The 7066-nt window shown below is 53.9% G+C and overlaps 1 pseudogene across 1 annotated transcript; it reads left to right on the top strand.

Moving 5' to 3' along the window:
* Positions 1–3277: 3277 nt before the first annotated feature.
* Positions 3278–6835, top strand: LOC144949162 (fatty acid-binding protein, liver-like; annotated as a pseudogene). Its single transcript, XR_013640253.1, has 4 exons — positions 3278–3438; positions 4475–4647; positions 6179–6268; positions 6711–6835. The product of XR_013640253.1 is annotated as a fatty acid-binding protein, liver-like (transcript).
* Positions 6836–7066: the final 231 nt, after the last annotated feature.

Below are 7066 nucleotides of genomic sequence, written 5' to 3'. Positions count from 1 at the left end.
TCATAATATTGGTCGAGAAAGCCTCTGTATAAAATTTAGTTTGGTGTCATATTGTGGATTTGTTTACAATGGCTGGATATGTACTTTTCCGAACGCATGCGGGTACATTAATGCTGCCAATTCTATGCACACGTGATTTGAACTTCTATCGCACCGTACGGAGCCAACCGTGCTAGTCGGAGGTGCGGGGGAAGGACAATAAACTAAACACAAAGCGCAGTTCTCACTGAGTGAGTTTTCAATGTAGATGCTTTTAAAGTGCATTGCTCCAATTGCTACTCAGCCAGGGCATGCAAACACTGATGATTTAATGAATATATGTTTGCTGAGCACAGACACGCGAAGACCGAATCGGCCAGCAGCAAACAGCACTGACAGAAGGCCGGCACGGCACACGAGGGGGTGGGTGGCCAGCACCACGCCCGACTAACTTTGTCTCCTCAGTGGCGATGTTTACACACCGCACCAGGCACTCATTTGAGGTTGAGTCCACCTAGGGGTAGCCCAGAACCGGTTCAGATAATCGTGTTGGCCGTGAGCGAGAATCAAACTCGGGTCGTTGGGTTCCAAGCGCAGTGCGCTAACTTCTGCGCTACCGCTCTCCACAAAGGTGCTCGCGAACAGCACTTGCCCCTAATGTCTGTTAAGACTATACGGGGGATCTTAGTCTTTGTTGTGGACCTGCTGCAAAAAAAGTAAATTAATATTGACGACAAATACTGGGACACAAGCGACACGGTGTTAATGTAGTGAGCATGTATTATGTTAATGACGGAGTGAAATCCACAGAATAAGTCATCGTCATGTATAATCTCACAATAGGTTGTCGTGGCTACGCTGCTGCGCCTGGCCGCTGCCTGCGATCCACAGCGCTGTGGAGGCAGCGGCGAGGGTGGTGGATCGCACGCAGACGGGTGCCGCGGTGGCTAGGAGATGTTAACTACCTCGCCTGGTATGCAGGAGGTCGTAGGTTCGATCCCGATCCGGACGCCTGAATATTTGGAGTGTGCGTGTCTCTCTCTCCCCGTGGTCGCGCGGCGCGCTACAAGTTGACATCATAATCATGATTGCCATTGGTCTGTGGCTTTCTGTAGGAATCCGTGGATTTCTCTCAGAGTCGATGGGTCTCTCCGAGAATATGGGTCTCTGTGAGTCGGTGGGTCTCTGTGAGTCGATGGGGCGATGTGCGTCTATGGGGCTCTGTGCGGAGTATGTGGCTCTCTGTGTGAGTCTTAGATCAGATGGTGGCGTGACATTGCCATGCGAGTTCATGGAGGTGGGTGCGTGTCAACTACGGAGGGGAGAAAGCGTTGGCACCGAGGGGGTGGTGGTGACATCGACGCCTTTGGCCATGGCACATCCGAATCTTGATGTTTAAAGCAAACACTAAAGCGCTGACTGGGGGGTTAAGCCTGGCTCTGGTACACGCCTGTTCACGCTTCACCTTGACAATATACTGCAGAGATAACGTGCGCGCTTGTCATGACATGCTATCTCACGATTGTATTTATTCAGCCCTTATCGCAGAACTACACAGCAATATCAGCAGCGACAACGATGGAGGGGGGGGGGTCGGGGGGGTGTCTTGTGGCCCCCAAGTAATGGACCCCGAATACTGTCTTCCTTTGTAGAGAATTAAATGGGGCTCAGAAGACGTCAGGGTCACCCTGCACATCCAGTGGCTTCGTGCAAGACACTGCACGAAGCCACTTTGCCAGCCGCACGCACGGGTGGTGCCACAGACATTCACTCCACGTATGGCTGCGCGTCGCTGTGTTACACACGTTACAAAGTGAACATTTACAAAGGTTTTCTTTGACGACGTGGCCATAACGTGCTTGCTACACCCTGGGCCACCCTGGCAAACGAGACGCTCCATCTCCAGGGATGCAACTAGGCGTCATCGTCACCATTGGCTGCAGCGGCAGCAGCAGCCATGATCAGTCCACTGCTGAATGAAGGCCTCTGCCACCTCTCACGATCCTGCGACCCAACGATACAATCAACCTGGGATGCCCTTTCATTGTATTTCATGAATTAAATAAGCGTGAGCCTGGCACTCACTGCACACCACTGTCATGTTACAATTGTCAAGCTTATGCGAATGTAAAATTATATTTACGTGATGTAACCCAAAAACCTCCATTATGAATAATATTGGTTGAGAAAACGTGAAAGAGTGCATTCGCGAATGCACGATGTTGCACACATACCTTTGAACACCCGTGAACGTTGTCACCGAGCAAAGCTGACATTACAACATTTAATTTGAAACACGGGTTTATGTGGCTTTTATTATCCTTCTGCACATTTATCATGCGGCTTGAGCCAAACGCAGGCAGCTCTGTCTATATTGCAGGTTAAATCTGAGCTGCCGATGTATGCCAAGGTTCAATGCCGACCTCGACTTTGATTCGTGTGACACGTGGGAGCGACACAAACGCCGCAGCCCCCTACTGAAGCAGCCCAGTCGTGGGGCCTTCTTCAAATGGGGGGCAGCCGACAGCTAAGTGGGGGTCACGACAAATGTTTACTTATTTACTTACCAGGCATGGCACACTGACCTATATAGATCTTATTCAGAAGCGACCTGGATATCACACATGATGGCTCAACGAAGTGGCTTATCATGGTGTGGAACTTGATAGCAGAAGCCACGTTCTCTAAACACGGGACGTTGATTCTGAACGGGGAGGGAAAAACCCGGGGGGGGAAATGCGGAGAGAAATCCACGCGATCACGGGGAGAAGGAGAACGAGAGAGGGAGAGAGAGAGAGGCATCAGGGTCGGGATCGAACCCATCGCCTACACACCTCGACACACTAACAGTGTGAGCTGCTTTTGACTCTCGTGCAATGGTGGCGCTAACAGAATCAGAGATGCCCAGTAGGAGATTTACTTGTAGCTAGAAACAAAGTGACCAGGCACCTTACACATTAGCTCACGCTGTGCCTCGGATACAGTCAATCAATCAAACACAACAAGACAATTAACTTCGATAAAATACATCTCTGCCATACACAGCGATGTCTGGCCAGCCACACAATGCCCAGAGTGGCGCCCGCTATCTCCCTCGACTCATGTAGGCGGGAGGGGAGAGGGGTGGAGGAACCTTCCGCCAGCAGCGACGTGAGCCAGCAACTGCATGTCCGCGCCTTTGTATTCTTCGCTCGAGTCTCATTCTTGTTCTTTGGGGAGTGCCGCCAGCAATCTCTGCGACTGACTCACGATCTCGAGGCAGCTGACGCTGCACTCCTCGCCTCGCCTGCCGCTATAAATGCTGCGGGTCTCGCAGCCAGGAGCTCACCTGCCACTTTGCTTCCTTTCCCACCTCGTCGCCGCAGCCGCCGCCTCTCCGCCTTCGCCCAGCCATGTCTTTCGTGGGGAAATGGAAGATGTACAAGAGCGAGAACTTTGAAGAGTTCATGAGAGCATGCAGTAAGTGTCGGGCGCAGTCCGAGAGCGCCTCGCGTTGACGGGGCGGGTTTTTGTTTCAATACAAAAACTACTTTTCAGCTCGCGCGGCGCACGTGGGTGGCATGCCCACTTCGTGTCGGTCCTGATCCTCCTCCTGTCTCTGCGAGTCGTTGGCTGCGTGGACGCCCGCTCTGTCAGCAGTCGCGTGAGCGAGCGGTGGCAGGGCTGCACCCTTGAACCATTACGGTGGTGGCGATGCAGCAGCGAGGGTTGGTGGATCACACAGAGATGTGGTGAAACTCCCTCGCCGCGGGTGGACGTCGAGGAGGAGCCGTAGCGTGGCGCTGCAGCAGAATGTGGACCCCACCTGGTCCGGTCTAGTACGGGATAAAGTTTCACACGCAGTAGGCTTTCGCCACCAATATTATTCATGATAAAAGTTTTTGTGGGTTAGATCGCGTAAGTATAAATGTGTCGTTAACTCTCCAACACACCGGTGGGCTGAAGTAGTAACTAATTGGCGCGTTGTTTACGTGGCAAACCTTACTAATTGGCTGTGTCGGGTGGTGGCGGGCTAACGACACATTTATACTTACGCGAACTAACCCAAAAAAACCTCTATCACGAACGGGACAGAGTTGCCTCCTCGCACGTGCGGCGGTGGTGGCTGAGGGCTGTGAGTTGACATCACCCTGCTGATGACTGTTACGAGAGAATTTGCCGATTACATTGTCGCGTGTGACGTGGGGGGTGTTTGCTCTGCTGTGGTGTGGGGAGCGCTAATGGAGTGGTTAGCGTGCTGACTTGCTAACCAGCTACACGAGTTCGATTCCCGCTCACGGCCAACACCAGCGACGATGATCCGAACCGGCATTGGGCCTCCCCTAGGTCGACTCAGCCTCAAGTGAGTACCCGGAGCTGCCGGGCGTGGTGCTGGCCAACCTCCACCCCCTCGTGTGTCGTTCCGGCCTTCGTAGGTGCCCGCTTACAGCACTTGCCCCGACAGCCTGCTGACGGCTATACGGGGGATCTTTGTTTCCTTCTGTCGCGTCGGCAGAGTACGATGAGGATGTCATCGCCAAGGGAAAGACGGCCGAGATCGAGGTGGTGTACGAGCGGCAGGGCGACGACTTCACCATGCACCTCTTCGTGAACGGCAAGGAGACGGTGAACCACTTCACGCTGGGCAAGGAGGCGGAACTCACGGGGCCCCTCGGCACCAAGGTCAAGGTGAGCCACCAAGGTCAAGGTGGGCTACCAAGGTCAGGATGAGCCACCGAGGTCAAGGTGGGCCACCAAGGTCTAGGTGGGCCACCAAGGTCAAGGTGAGCCACCAAGGTCAAGGTGGGCCACCAAGGTCAAGGTGGGCTACCAAGGTCAGGATGAGCCACCGAGGTCAAGGTGGGCCACCAAGGTCTAGGTGGGCCACCAAGGTCAAGGTGAGCCACCAAGGTCAAGGTGGGCCACCAAGGTCAAGGTGGGCCACCAAGGTCAAGGTGAGCCGCGGGACCGCCTCGGGGCTCCCTCCGCGGCTTCCCGGGGGCTCGGGGGTCGTCGGCCGCACCGTCGATTCCGGGGCGGGCTTCTGCCAGCGCAGTGTCGAGGGTTGGTGGCCCCAACTCGCTCGCTCACGACTCGCAGACGTGAGATGCACGATTTAGCGCGTGGATTTTCATTCCGTTTGGATCATTCCAGGTCTGGGAGTTAAACTTTTACGGTTGATTCCGGCTCAATTCCTGCGTATGGCAGCAATATGTTCAGACGCTCAATGCCAATGCCGAGGTCGGCTTGCCATGTACGTACTGTATGTTGGACTTCTTTCGCACCGTGCGTAGCCACCCGTGCTAACCGGAGGTGCGGGGGAAGGACAACAAACTAAACACAAAACGCAGTTCTCAACAAATAAGTGTCCAATCTCGATCAATGAGCTCCAGTGGCTTACGGAGATCGGAAGGAAGAGCGTTCCAGACGGCTCCAGAAGCGCACCTGAAGGTGCAGCGCGACGCGGCGACTTGCTTCGCTTTCCTCCACTCTGCACTCCTCTCTGTGTTTGTGTTGTTGTTGTTGTAACTTTCTCACCCGCCTCGTCTGGACATCTGCGAAAAAGAGCTTCATAGCTCATCGGATTCTTCCTGTCGAAACGCATCGCCTCCACCTTCCCAGTCAATCGCTTTGATTGACGTCGTCTCGATATCCGTCGTTGTTTCACTTTTCAGGAACGCATCCCCCACGTAAACCGGGGTATTACAATAACAACTCTATGTTATTGTTGTTGTTATCATTATTAGTGTGCGTTACGTTGTTGTTGTTGTTATTATATAAGTGCATTGCCGATCGGTCCCAGGACCAACGAAATCCTCACCTTTCTTTGCCCCCAGAGTCTCGCTGATTAAACTAAAATGCAACAATTGTTTTACGTTAAACTATTTAACCAGGTGTAAGGCCCAACTGAGCTATGCAGCTCAGAAGCGACCTGGCCACAAATGATAGCTCAACGAAGTTGCCTTATCACGTGGACATTTATTGCGGCCAAATAATCTAAACGCCGTGATGTTGGTTCTGAACGTGGAGAGTGGCCATGCAAACTCCAAATATACAGCAGCAGCAGCAGCAGGCATCGCCAGGCTCGGGATCTGAAGCCCACGACCTCCTGCACACCAGGCCAAGTAGTTAACATCTCCCTCGCCACCGCGGCGTCTCTGCACTGCAGCCATCGAAGCGAGTTGCTCTGTCCGCCCCCCGCCCCCCGCCCCCCGCGCAGAGCACCACGGTGCTGGAGGGGACCAAGTTGGTGTCCAAGCTGGAGAAGATCTCTCACATGCAGGAGCTCGCGGGTGACGAGCTCGTCGAGGTGCGTTGTTGACAAACAAAGACCCCCCCCCCCCCCATAGCGTTGTTGACAAATAAAGACAAAGACCCCCTATATCGTTGTTGACAAACAAAGACAAATACCCCCTATAGCGTTGTTGACAAACAAAGACAAATACCCCCTATAGCGTTGTTGACAAACAAAGACAAAGACCCCCTATAGCGTTGTTGACAAACAAAGACAAAGACCCCCTATAGAGTTGTTGACAAACAAAGACAAAGACCCCCCCCATATATGTTGACAAACAGACTGTAGGAGTGCGATGTGTAAACATCACGGCGAGTGAGACGAAGGCGGCCGGGCGTGGTGCTGGCCACCCCCAACGCGCGCCACTCGCTCACAGCACTTGCGCCCAACAGTCTGTTGAGGCTACATGGGGGATCGTTGTCTTAGTGTGCGCGTGTTCTCTCTCTCTCTCTCACAGACCTTGGGCATCGGGACCGTGATGATGATCAGAAAGTTCAAGCGCGTGGCGTGAAACCCTCCATGTGGACACGAGCGGCAGCAGCGGCAGCAGCAGCAGCAGTAACAGCAGCAGCAGTAACAGCAGCGGCAGCAGCAGCAGTAACAGCGGCAGCAGCAGCGGGGTTTGCTGTCTCCCCCCGGTGATGGTAGTGGCCGCCCGTTGCACCAAACAACCAAATAAACAACAGCAACCATCGAATGTCGCGTCTCCGTGTCTTCTTCTCGTGTGTTGCCCCTCTCTCTCGGCCTCTCTCGGCCTCTCTCTCTCGGGGCAGTCAACGGTGGCGGTGTCATGTGAAGTCGGACGCCCCCCCC

This window comes from Lampetra fluviatilis, chromosome 53, assembly GCF_964198595.1.
Source record: "Lampetra fluviatilis chromosome 53, kcLamFluv1.1, whole genome shotgun sequence".
NCBI lineage: Eukaryota > Metazoa > Chordata > Hyperoartia > Petromyzontiformes > Petromyzontidae > Lampetra > Lampetra fluviatilis.
Note: the sequence above shows the minus strand (reverse complement) of the source record. Positions and strands in the feature narration are given on the sequence as shown.